The sequence below is a fragment of the Canis aureus genome, chromosome 23 (genome assembly GCF_053574225.1).
Source record: "Canis aureus isolate CA01 chromosome 23, VMU_Caureus_v.1.0, whole genome shotgun sequence".
NCBI lineage: Eukaryota > Metazoa > Chordata > Mammalia > Carnivora > Canidae > Canis > Canis aureus.
Window position 1 is genome coordinate 15,764,981 of NC_135633.1, and position 13,620 is coordinate 15,778,600.

The following is a 13,620-nucleotide window of genomic DNA, read 5'->3' on the forward strand; positions in this document are numbered from 1 at the left end:
GTTGCATTTTTTATTTTTTTTTTAATTTATTTTTTATTGGTGTTCAATTTACCAACATCAGAATGCGTTTCTTAAATGAGACTTGAAAGTCAACATTACTCCTTGATCCACCGGCTGCAGAATGGCTCTTATGTCAGCATTCTGATTGAAACAACATTCATCTCGTTGTACATCCCATCAGAGCTCTTGGGTGACCAGGTGCATTGTCAAGAGCAGTAATATTTTGAAAGGAATCTTTTTTCTGAACAGTAGGTCTCAAATATCAAATATTCAGTGAGCTTAAAATATTAATAAATCATGGTGTAAACGGATATGCTCCATTGTTCCATGGTTTGACCACAGAGTAGGCTGGGCATAATTCCTAAGGGCCCCAGGATTTTCAGAATGTTCCATGAGCAATGGCTGTAACTCAAAGTCACCAGCTGCATTTGACACTAATAAGACAATCCGTCCTTTGAAGCTTGGACTCCGGCATTGACTTCTCCTCTCTAGCTATGAATATCCCAGATGGCAACAGCTTCCAATAGAAGACGGTTATGTCTTCATTGAAAAACTATTGTTTGGTTTAATGGTTTATCGGAGCTAGATCTGGATAAGTTGCTGCAGCTTCTACATCAGCACTTGCTGCTTCACCTTGCACTTTAATGTTACAGAGAGGACTCCTGTCCTTAAACCTCATGCACCAACCTCTGCTAGCTTCCAACTTTTCTTCTGCAGCTTCCTCACCACACTCAGCCTTTGTAGAATCAAAGAGGATTAGGACCATGCTCTGGATTAGGCTTTGGCTTAAGGGAATGGTGTGCCTGGTTCGATCCTCCATCTGGACCATATCTGGATGGTCTTTCTCCGTATCAGCAATGAGGCTGTTTCATTTTCTTATCATTTGTACGTTCACTGGAATAGCACTTTGAATTTCCTTCAAAAACTTTTCTTTTGCAGTCACAATTTAGCTGTTTGGTGCGAGAAGCCTAGCTTTTGGACTATCTCAACTTCTGACATCCTTTCCTCACTAAGCTTAATCATTTCTAGCTTCAGATTTAAAGTGAGAGATGTGCTACTCTTCCTTTTACTTGAACCCTTATAGGCCACACTGTAAGGTTGTTAATTGGCCTAGTTTCAATATTGTTGCATCTCGGGGAATAGGGAATCCCAGGGAGAGGGAGAGAGATGGGGAGACGGCCATCCAGTGGAGCACTTAGAACATATACGACATTTAAGTTCACCTTATAGGAACGTAGTTCAAAGCACCCCCAAAACAATTACAATAGTAACATCAAAGATCACTGATCACAGATCACCACGATAAATAATGAAAAAGTGGGGCACCTGGGTGGCTCAGTTGGTTAAGCACCTGCTATCAGCTCAAGTCATGATCTCAGGGTCCTGGGACAGAGCCCTTCATTGGGTTTCCTGTTGGGCAGGGTGTCTGCTTCTCTCTCTCCCTCCCTCCACTCCTCCCCCTCTTGTGCTCTTCTCTCTCTCAAATAAATAAAATCTTTTTTAAAGAATTAAATAACGAAAAAATTTGAAATATTATGAGAATTACTAAAATGTGACGCACAGACAAGAAGTAAGCAAATGCTGTTCGAAAAATTGTGTTGATACTCGTTTCTCTTCAGATCGCATAAATCTTTCGCCTTTTACTAAAGATTTCCATGGAGAGGAACAGTTATGAGTTTTTATCCAATTTTTTGAGGCCTCAGCTAACGAGTCTCACCTTTCTTGGTTCGAAAAACAGAACTGGGGCAGCCCGAGTGGCTCAGCGGTTTAGCACCGCCTTCAGTCCAGGGCGTGATCCTGGAGACCTGGGGTCGAGTCCCACGTCGGGCTCCCTGCATGGAGCCTGCTTCTCCCTCTGCCTGTCTCTGTCTCTCTCTCTCTCTCTCTCTCTTCCTCTCTCTCTCTAATAAATAAATTTAAAAAAAAATAAAAATTGTGTTGATAGACTTGCTCCATGCACAGTTGCCACAAACCTTCAATTTGTAAAAGACATGGTAGCTGCAAAGTGTAATAAAGGAAAGCACAATAAAAAGAGATACACCTGTACACCTACCTATCATAGCTTAGCCTCGCTTACCTTAAATGTGCTCCGAACATTAGCCTACAGTTGGGCAAAACCATCTAACACAAAGCCCATTTTATAATGAATACTTGGTGTAATGTATTGAACACTGTACCCAAAGTGAAAAACAGAATGGTTCTAGGACTATGGTTGCCAGGGTATCAGTCATTTACCCTCTTGATGGCATGGCTGACTGGCAGCTGTGGCTCCAGGCCACTCCCAAGCAACACGAGAGAGGATCATACCACATATCACCAGTGCAGGGAAACATCAAAATTTAAAGTTTGGTTTCTACTGAGTGTGTATCACTTTCGCACCACTGCAAATTTTTTAAAAATTTTACAGTCCAACCACTGTAAGTTGGGAATCATCTATATATAACATTCGACCCTGGCCATTTTTTTGGTTATATAGTGGGATGATGTATTCTGATCATGCTCTTTTTCTAGGACCCTTCACCCAACCCGACAACAGGTGAATGGAGGTGCTATCATGGCCTTTAGGAAAGGAAGGAAGGGGATCCCTGGGTGGCTCAGCGGTTTAGTGCCTGCCTTTGGCCCAGGGCGTGATCCTGGAGACCTGGGATCAAATCCCGCATCAGGCTCCCTGTGTGGAGCCTGCTTCTCCCTCTGCCTGTGTCTCTGCTTCTCTCTCCTGTGTCTATCATGAATAAATAAATAAAATCTTTAAAAAAAAAAAAAAGAAAAAAGAAAGGAAGGAAGAAACTCAGGTGACATCCAAACTTAGAGGCGGCCGATTAAAGATAACTGCAGATTCTTTGCCACTGCTCTCATTAAGAGGCCGGGTCTATGTCCCCTCCTGGTGAAGCCACGTGTTTTGTGATGCTGCCTGTAGAATAAAGTAGAAATGATGTCGTACCAGTTGTGAGGTCCAAGACTTAAGAGACTGACAGCTTCTATTTCCTGTTTCTGGAGCCAGGTCCAGAGCCTCCAGGTTAAGAAGGCTGCCTACGCCAGGGCCACTGTTGTTTGAAAATCCCTACGTGCATGGAAAAGCCCTGGAGGATGGGACTTCCTGTGAAGAGGGCACGTCAGGCCACGGAGCACCCTTGCACCAGACACGCATGTGTAGAAGCACCATGGAAGAGCTTCCTTCACCCCTGCCAATCCCTACTCAAATTCCTGCCCCACAAAACTGTGACCAAGACACTGTTGCTAGATTTAGCAAACAAAAATAGAGGCCATCCAGTTAAATTTGAATTTCAGATTGATAATGAATAATTGTATAGTTTGACTGTACCCCCAGTATTGCAGGGGATAAACTCCTATTTAAGCAAATACATTGCTTATCTAAAATCCCAATTTAACTGGGATTCAATTTTTATTACGTGGTCAGCCCAGTGGCTCAGCGGTTTAGTGCCGCCTTCAGTCCAGGGCCTGATCCTGGAGACCCGGGATCGAGTCCCACATCAGGATCCCTGCATGGGGCCTGCTTCTCCCTCTGCCTGTGTCTCTGCTTCTGTGTGTGTGGGTGTGTCTCTCGTGAATAAATAAAAAATAAAATATTTAAAAAATAAAACCTTTAAAAAATAAAAATAATTTAAAAAATTGTTTATTATGTATAGTACTTGAAGATAAATTTTAAGTTTTTAACATTTAAAGATAAAAATATATACAGGTGAAACATTCATCATAGTTTATCTGGCAACCTTAGACTAAAATAAAATGTGTACGTCTCATACCAATAACTTACGGGGTACTTTATCATTCTACAATAGACAATCAGAATAGCGAGAACAGAAAGGAATCTGCGATGGGTAATGCACCGGATGTGGAGCTACACAGTTGCGAGACAGAGCTGTTTTTCTCACCCTTGAAAGCAAAACAAAGACAAAAACAAAAAACTTCTTTGATGGAAGAAAAAGAGAAATAGCGGGGCTAGGCCGGGAGCAGGTGCTACTGCGCTATTTTGTCTCCTCCCTTCCCCTCCCTCTTCCAGGCAGTCTCTTCATGTAGGGCTGGGTCAGGGAAAGGGCAGCGTCACACAGAGACGTAGTGACTGTTCTCAGAAAGCAGAGGGAAATAGCCGTGGCTTTCAGTGTAGCCAAGGGCATTCAAGTGATGCCCTTGCCTCTGAGAGGGCATGGGATCACTGCCACAGAGCCAGTGGACTCGGAGGGACTCAGGATGGAGGAGTTGGTGTGGACAAGTGACCCGGTAGCAAATGCAAGGAGGCCCTCTTAGCTTAGACACCCTCCCACTGCCTCACTGCAACCCCTACCACCACCTCCCTTGACCCAACATCTGGCCCTATCCACCTTCCCAGGCCCTAGGAAAAGGGTCGAGGCAGCCCCCCCGTACCTATCAGGATTAATTTCCCCCGCTCAGTGAGGTGTGTCTAAAATAAAATTTACTGGGACGCCTACGTGGCTCAGAGATTGACTGTCTGCTTTCGGCTGAGGACGTGATCCCAGGATTAAGTTCCCTGCATGGAGCCTGCTTCTCCCTCTGCCTGTGTCTCTGCCTCACTCTCTCTCTCTCTCTCTCTGCATCTTTCATTAATAAATAAATAAAATCTTTAAAAATAAATTTAAAAAATTTACTTCAGGCAATGGAAATAATGAAATGTGTTTTTAGCCCACCTGAGTTAATAGATTAAAATCTCGACCTGAATGTTACCCAGGGCAATTTACACGTTAAATGCAATCCCTATCAAAATACCATGGACTTTCTTCAGAGAGTTGGAACAAATTATGTTAAGATTTGTGTGGAATCAGAAAAGACCCCGAATAGCCAGGGGAATTTTAAAAAAGAAACCCAGAGCTGGGGGCATCACAATGCCAGATTTCAGGTTGTACTACAAAGCTGTGGTCATCAAGACAGTGTGGTAGTGGCACAAAAACAGACACATAGATCAGTGGAACAGAATAGAGAACCCAGAAGTGGACCCTGAACTTTATGGTCAACTAATATTCAATAAAGGAGGAAAGACTATCCATTGGAAGAAAGACAGTGTCTTCAATAAATGGTGCTGGGGGGATCCCTGGGTGGCGCAGCAGTTTGGCGCCCGCCTTTGGCCCAGGGCGCGATCCTGGAGACCCGGGATCGAATCCCACATCGGGCTCCCTGCATGGAGCCTGCTTCTCCCTCTGCCTGTGTCTCTGCCTCTCTCTCTCTCTCTCTGTGACTATCATAAATAAATAAAAATTTTAAAAAAATAAAAAATAAAAAATAAATAAATAAATAAATGGTGCTGGGAAAATTGGACATCCACATGCAGAAGAATGAAACTAGACCACTCTCTTGCACCAGACACAAAGATAAACTCAGAATGAATGAAAGATCTAAATGTGAGACAAGATTCCATCAAAATTCTAGAGGAGAACACAGGCAACACCCTTTTTGAACTTGGCCACAGTAACTTCTTGCAAGATTCATCCGTGAAGGCAAGAGAAACAAAAGCAAAAATGAACTATTGGGACTTCATCAAGATAGGAACCTTCTGCACAGCAAAAGATACCGTCAACAAAACTCAAAGACAACCTACAGAATGGGAGAAGAGATTTGCAAATGACATATCAGATAAAGGGCTAGTTTCCAAGATCTATAAAGAACTTATTCAACTCAACTGCAAAGAAACAAACAATCCAATCATGAAATGGGCAAAAGACGTGAACAGAAATCTCACAGAGGAAGACACAGACATGACCAACAAGCACATGAGGAAATGCTCCGCATCACTGGCCATCAGGGAAATACAGATCAAAACCACAATGAGATACCACCTCACGCCAGTGAGAATGGGGAAAATCAACAATAGAAAACCAGAAATGTTGGAGAGGATGTGGAGAAAGGGGAACCCTCCTGCACTGTTGGTGGGAATGTGAACTGGTGCAGCCACTCTGGAAAACTGTGTGGAGGTTCCTCAAAGAGGTAAAAATAGACCTGCCCTACAACCCAGCAATTGCACCGTTGGGGATTTACCCCAAAGATACAGATGCAATGAAACACCGGGACACCTGCACCCCGATGTTTCTAGCAGCAATGTCCACAATAGCCAACTGTGGAAGGAGCCTCGGTGTCCATCGAAAGATGAATGGATACAGAAGATGTGGTCTATGTATACAATGGAATATTCCTCAGCCATTAGAAACGACGAATACCCACCATTTGCTTCAATGTGGATGGAACTGGAGGGTATTATGCTGAGTGAAATAAGTTAATCGGAAAAGGACAAACATTATATGGTCTCATTCATTTGGGGAATATAAAAAATAGTGGAAGGGAATAAAGGGGAAAGGAGAAAAAATGAGTGGGAAATATCAGAGAGGGAGACAGAACATGAAAGACTAACTCTGGGAAGCGAACTATGGGTGGTAGAAAGGGAGGTGGGCAGGGGGTGGAGGTGACTGGGTGATGGGCACTGAGGGGGGCACTTGACGGGATGAGCACTGGGTGTTATTCTATATATTGGCAAATTGAACACCAATAAAAAATAAATTTATTTAAAATAATAATAATAAAAATAAAATAAAATAAAATCTCGACCTGCTACAGCCATAAACCATTTTCTACCACACTGGTGTTGACATATTTAACTTAGAAAACCTACATTTTTGTACATTAGTACTAACACCCCTCCACTCCCTTTCATATGCCACGTCCGGTCTTTGATCAATCAGTCAGCCAAGGGACTCTTTCTAGCAGGTGCCTGGGCATTGCCATGTAGGCTGATGAGGAGCATGCATTCCGGAGCGAGAATGCCAAGATGTGCTATCCAAGGGCTGAATGTCCTTGAGCAAATTACTTAACCACCCTGGGCCTCCATTTCTTTACCTATAAAGTACCAATAATAGTAATATCTACCCCATACCATTGCCGTGAGGACAAAGGAAACCCAGGTATGTTTTTATAAGTGTTAGCCACTCTTGTCATTCCTCATACTTACTTGGAGATTACATTTGGTACTTACCATTGTATAAAAACCTGCAGAAAGTAGAAATGTAGAAATGTTGATGTAGTCCTCATTAAACTGTGACAAAGATCAGAAATCGTGTGGGAAATCTTCATTCTCAAATGAGCACCTCTGTATTGGCTTGTCATCTGTAGGTTCAATCATTAAAGAACAAGATTCAGGGAAAACATACAAAATCTAGAGACCCACCCGAACAGACCTGATGAGTACCTCCCCAGACCCTCTCAGCCTCTCCCATCTCCATGTGCTCCAGCCCAGCTTCCCATCTACCTGCATTCCAATTTCTGTCTCAGGTGTTACTTTTGGGGAAACCCAAACCAAGGCACCTATTATTCAAGATTGTGTCTTAACAGGCATATTCTGTGACTGGACAATGTTTTTAAATTAGAGGAGGATGGGCAACCCGGGTGGCTCAGCGGTTTAGTGCCGCCTTCAGCCCAGGGTCTGATTCTGGAGACCCGGGATCAAGTCCCACGTCGGGCTCCCTGCATGGAGCCTGCTTCTCCCTCTGCCTGTGTCTCTGCCTCTCTCTCTCTGTATCTCTCATGAATAAATAAATAAAATCTTTTAAAAAAATTAGAGAAGGATATTAACAACTCTCCTAACTGTAAGAGCTATTAGTTTTTCAAGATAAACTATTGTCTGTTTCAAACATCTGACATTTGGATGGATTTCTGGGAACACTAGTATGTGTGAAAGTCGAGGACCATCTGTGATTCAGTCGCTCCTTCTCTTGATGGACTTTTGGGTTATTTTCAACTACTGCTAGCACAAACAGTGCTTCCACTAACATCTTCAGCAAAACCTGTGCACACATCCTTGATTCTCTCTTAAGCACAAATTCCCAAGAGTGGGATCCCTGTGTTGCAGGATGTGCCTCCATCCATATTGTCAAACCTCTCCCCAGAAAGGCTGTCCCAGTTTAGACCCTACCCCTTCCCTAGGTCTGCCTTCAACTCTGTTTTCCGCTCATCCATGACCGTGTAGACACTGCCTTTGCCTCTGGATGGGGACACTGAGAGGCAGGTGCGCTGCAGGCAGTGAGCTCAGATACAATGGACACTAGGCAGGGGCGGAGTTCTGGGACCAGCCTCGTGGTTAAGAGACTGAGACCAAGTCACGGCTGACCCAGGGAGTAGGACTTTAGTTACTAAAGAACTGAACTTTATATAGGGACGTGCAGGGTGAGGCCTCACCACACTGATGGCAGCTGTAAAGGCCGCATCTCTGTGAGCCGGGACAGGGTCTGGACAGCCCATATGACACCTTCAGGCAAATTAGGAAAAGATGCCCCTTCTTCAGGTTAAAAAAGGAAAGGTCACGGTAGTATATTTCCACATAACCTAACACAGCTCTGCCTGCTGTGCAGCCGCCCCAGCTCCGTGCACACACACACCACAGGGGCACACCTGGGGCCACGCCCCCTCCTCCCCACCCGCCCTGGTGAGGCAACCAGGTCAAGTTGAAAGCCTCAGGGGCCTGGGAATCAGGCATCAAAGGCCATCCGGAGGCAAGACTGCAAAGGACAGCTGGAGTCCAGCATTCGCAGACAGCACACACGAGCGCAGAGCTTAGGCACGGGCCCAAGCGCCCTGTGAATCCAGGTCAAAGATCCACAGCAGCAGAGCGCCATCCACCTGCCCAGAGTGTCAGAGCTGTCCCGTGCACACCCGCGTAAACCGGTGTGGATCCGCCGCGTGGGTGATGACCCTTTGGGCTGACGCCCTTGCTCAGTGCACAACCTGAATTCCTAACACAGGCCACGAAGCACCATTCACTCACAGTCTACACCTAGGGGATCCCTGGGTGGCTCAGCAGTTGAGCATCTGCCTTTGGCTCAGGGTGTGATCCCAGTCCTGGGATCGAGTCCCGCGACGGGCTCCCTGCATGGAGCCTGCTTTTCCCTGTGCCTATGTCTCTGCCTCTCTCTCTCTCTCTCTCTCTCTGTCTCTCTGTCTCTCAAGAATAAATAAATCAATAATCTTAAAAAAAAAAGAGAGAGACTTTAAAAAAAATGTAGAACAGTTATAACAGCATGTGGTGATAAAAGTTACGTGAACGTGTCTATTGTCCTGTACTCCCCCCTGCCCCCCACCGCGAGATCGTGGGACATGATCAGACATCTCCGGGGAGGACACGATGTGGGGGGCGGGGGTGACCCAGGCAGGGTGGCGCGGGTGCCTTCCGCTGACCTTGGCCAGGGGTCACGGGGAGCATCATCAGCTTCCAGGCCATGGAAGACCATGGTGGTGGGGAACAGAACCCCCCAGGATGAAAGGATGAAGAGGGCCTACTGCGACATAAAAGTGAGAAATTTGGGGTACACCCAGGTGGCTCAGCGGTTTGGTGTCTGCCTTTGGCTCAGGGCGGGATCCTGGAGACCTGGGATCGAGTCCCGCATCGGGCTCCCTGCATGGGGCCTGCTTCTCCCTCTGCCTGTGCCTCTGTCTCTCTCTCTCTCTGTATCTCTCATGAACAAATAAATAAAATCTTTAAAAGAACTTTGTCCATGTAGACATAAGACCCAACAGACAACCAGCTACCATACCCGAGGCAGTAGCGCGTTGGTGGAGGAGTGGAGCCAGCCAGCTCCGCACATTACCTTCCACTGCAAAACTGCCTTTGGGCCAACTGGTTATGCGGCGACAATGCCTGCTGCGGCGACAATGCCTGCGGCAAAGGAGTTTACAGCAACACTACCCAGAAGGGATTCCGGGTGCTGCTCGAGTCCTCAGTCCAGAAACCTGGGGAGGTCCTCACAGAGGGGACCCCTGGCCCAGCTCCCCGGGCTCCCGTCCTGACTCCGCTCTGGCAAATTCCACATCTTCCTGTTCTCAGCCTCACCAGCAGGCCTCCCGGGGAGCACGCTAATCGCCCCAGGCTTCCGGCAGCAGCCGCCCCAACTCCTGCACCAGCCCCTCGTACCTGCCCCTCCCCGGCCCCAGCTCCTGAGCCCAGGCCGGGCACCCCACCAGGGCCTGGAAGCACGGGCACAGAGCAGCCCCTGCCCTTCGGCCACACGGAGGGGCACGACAGATGCAGGTGCCCCTCGCTGGGGGGACGGCAGACTGGCAAGCTCCCTCCAGCCTGTGCTGCCCCCCAAGCCCCCGCAGCTACGTCTGCGCTCAGCAGCCTGGCCCACCACCCCACACACAGGAAAGCAAATGCCCATCCCACACACCGTGTTTATTTCCTTATTTACTTCCTTACCGTCTATCCCCCCCATATAAATGTAAACTCCACGAGGAAGGGTTTATGTTAGTATCCTACTGCTGCTATAACAAATTCCCACAAATTTCGTGGCTTAAAACAACACGGATCTATTATCCCTACAGTTCTGGAGGGCGGAGGGCTCACTGGGCTAAAATCAGGGGCGGAGCCGCATTCTTTTCTGGAGGCTTCAGGGGAGAATCCAGCTCCTTCTCTTTTGCAGCTTCTACAGGCCACCCACACTCCTTGGCCCGTGGCCCTCTTCCATCATCAAAGCCCGAAATCCCATCGCTCTGACCTCTGCTTGGCCCTCACATGTCTGACTCTGGCTCTCTGGTCTTCCTCCTGCACTCAGAAGGACCCTTGGGATAATGTTGAGGCTCCTGCCCCCCTTCGCCCCTCACCAAGATCATCTCCATCTGGGACCAGCTGATTTGCAACCTTAAACCCTCCACCCCTCCCCCGCATGCAGCACAGCGTGTGTTCCAGGATTAGAAGGGGGAGGGGGCCGAGGAGAGGGGCCGTCATTCTACCTACCGGGGAGCTTGTCTCCCGGTCACCATTGTATTCCCAGTGCCCCAACAGTGTCCCACACTAGCAGGCCCGGTAAATACTTGCTGAATGAATAAGTCTATGCATGCGTGCGTGAATAAATCACTAAGAATATTTCATTCATAAGTAAGCATTTCATTGTGCTTATTAAGTGCTGGGCACTATTCACAATGCCTTACGTGGATTGACTCATTGGGTCCCCAACAGCCTTCTACAGATGAGGAAGCTAAGGCACAGGTGGGTAGGCTGCCCTAGTCTACACAGCGAGTGAGTGGTGAAGCCAGGGTTTGATCTCAGATTTACTGGGCACTTACCGTGTCACCAGCCCTGGCTGGGCACATTACACTTCTGGTCTCATTTCATCCTCACAAGAGGCCACGAGGCAAATGGGCCAGAATGTGGAACCTGGTCTCAACAGGACAGAATTAAGTCTCCCACTGGGCGGAGGGATTCTGAGGGGTTCTGTGGGGCCGATGGATCCTATTGCTTCTTCAGCCTCCTTTGATGCCAACCAGGTCAGGACCCCCTACCCCTAAGGGACTGTGGGTGCTCATGTTCCCACCACGATGCAGAGCTCCTGCCTTGGACTCTGTACAACTAGTACTCAGCACCCCCTGCCTCCCCGGCCTGTAGCGGACCGTGACCTTCACCAGACAGTCCTGGCCGCTCTGTCTCCTGGAAGCCCGTTCTCCTCCAAGGGACAGGAGCCTGTTTCAAGCGTCATCCAGAGCTGAAGTTGCCCATTCCCCTGATGACGACTCTGGGGATCCCCCTAGCTGGGCCCCATACCTGTTTTGCCTGGGCTGGAGCTGCTCACTCTCTGCATGCTGGCCCTGTCACTGGCCCCCGTGATAGGTGCACCTCCAGAGCCATCTCCGATTTACCCTACCAGCCTGCTCTTCCGTGCCCTGAGCCCACAGGCCTGCAGGAAGCCCCCAGACTAGGGCCTCAGTTTCCCACCCCCCGCCCCCGCCCCTACCCTGCAGGGAGAATGCTTGCTCGGGCAAGGAGGCAGCGCTACCCCCTCGCTTGCACCTTAACCTTTGCAGTCAAAGCCAAGAAGAGTGCAACTCGCTTGTGCCTGCCAGCACAGTGGGGCAGCGCATTTTCTGTTCCTGCCAGCACATTTTTCTAGGTCAATGTCAGATCAGGGAAATCCAATACCACATGTCCCAACTTTTTATTTGAAAACAGAGAAGTTGCTTTCCAAAATAAATAGTGTTTACAAGCAAAGGCTGGAGAAGCCTCCATCAGAAATGGACTCGGTGCCCAGGCAAGACAGATTCATCTGGCTCGGTTGCTGCGAGCTCAATGCCAGCACCAGCTCCTCCCCTGGGAGAGGCCCGGCTGGGGGAGACCACGTGTATACGCACATGTGTGTTGATGTGTGCCTGCATGTGCGCGTACACGTGCATTTGTATAAATGTGCATGTGCATGTTTCCTTAAGGGTCTCTGGGTATGATTAGCATATACATGTAAACTGGGGGGGGGGGGCTTTCCACACGTACTTGAGCGTGTAGGTATACAGGCATGTGCACATGGGGAGAGGGGTTTCTACTTGGTGAATCTGTACCCAGCCCCCTTCCCAGAGCCCTAGTCCAGGCTGGAGCCACCTCCCTCCTCTCCTCACCGCTACCTCCCATCTCAGGCCTCACCCAGTTCTTTTTCTCAGCTGAGCTGAGGCTCAGATTTGGATATGCTGCGAATGTATTTCCTCCGTCCTGCATCCTCTCCCCACCCACCCACTGCCCACTGCCACCTGGACTACTTGTACGAGCCAACCGAGTGCCCTTCCTGGTTGGCAGGTTGGGGCCCAGCAATCTGAGCCCAGGGCACATCGGCAGCTCTCTGGTGTCACATCTCCCTGATAGTCACCTCGACTTCACGATCTCCCTCCCGGACCCTCCGACTGGAGCTGCCAGCGCCACCTTCCCCCGTTCCACAGCGCAAAGCCCCACCTGCCCCGCAACCACCTGCTTCATCCAACTCAAGCAATTGAACCACGCTTTCCGAGAGCTGAATGATTTTCTTGCCAAGCCCTCGTGGCTCCCCCACCACAAAAACCTGGGCTCAACTCCCCCTTGGCCCCTCGCATGCTAGCCTGGGCCACCTCCTCGCCCACCTCTGCGCCCGCCCTCGCCCATGCTGTTCCTCTGGCCCAGCACCATCCTCCAGTGCCACTCCTCTGCCATCAGCTCTGCCCATCCCACCCTATGCTCCCTCGCAGACCACATGTCTGATGAGCCCCCTAGCCCTACAGAATGCCTTTCCCGTCGGGCCCTGTATCACTGGAGGACACACTGTCCTGTGTATTGCCTCAGAATTGTTTTCAGGTTGCTTCATGCACTTATCTTGCCCTCCCGCCTCGATTGCAATCTCCTTCTAGAATTAAGCCCTTTGCTCCCTTTGAATAAACTGTGGAGGCTGACACAGGCCTGAACACAGTAGAGACCAGAGATAAGGGCTTTTGTGGGTGGGTGGCTGTAAGAAGACAAAGTCAGTTGGGGTGGTCTGGCCATAGAACCACATGCCAGGCACTGCATCTGATGACTCATCTACCCTACCTCATTTAGTCCTCCCAGTAACCCAGGGGAGCAGGATAATACTGTCCCTATTTCATAGATGACAAAAAAGAGACTGAGAGAGGCTAATGACTTCTCCGGGGTCACAAAATTAGTAAATGGCAAAGTCAGGGGTTCATCCTAGGTCTGTCTGATTCCATTTCTCTGTTCCCTTACAACAACCACAGTAACGGATGGTAGTGTGCTAGAGTCAAGAGCTCTCTAGGTTCTAGAGCACACCCTAATGCAACCTAGAACTTACTCCAGATTAGTGCTATCCAACAGAACTTTCTGCAATG

At 48.6% G+C, this 13,620-nt stretch overlaps 1 non-coding gene across 1 annotated transcript; it reads left to right on the plus strand.

Moving 5' to 3' along the window:
• The first annotated feature begins 1,601 nt into the window (after window positions 1-1,601).
• LOC144295592 (U5 spliceosomal RNA) lies at window positions 1,602-1,714 on the plus strand. The gene has a single exon (XR_013362672.1). It is a non-coding gene; the product is annotated as a U5 spliceosomal RNA (small nuclear RNA).
• The last annotated feature ends 11,906 nt before the right edge of the window (window positions 1,715-13,620 follow it).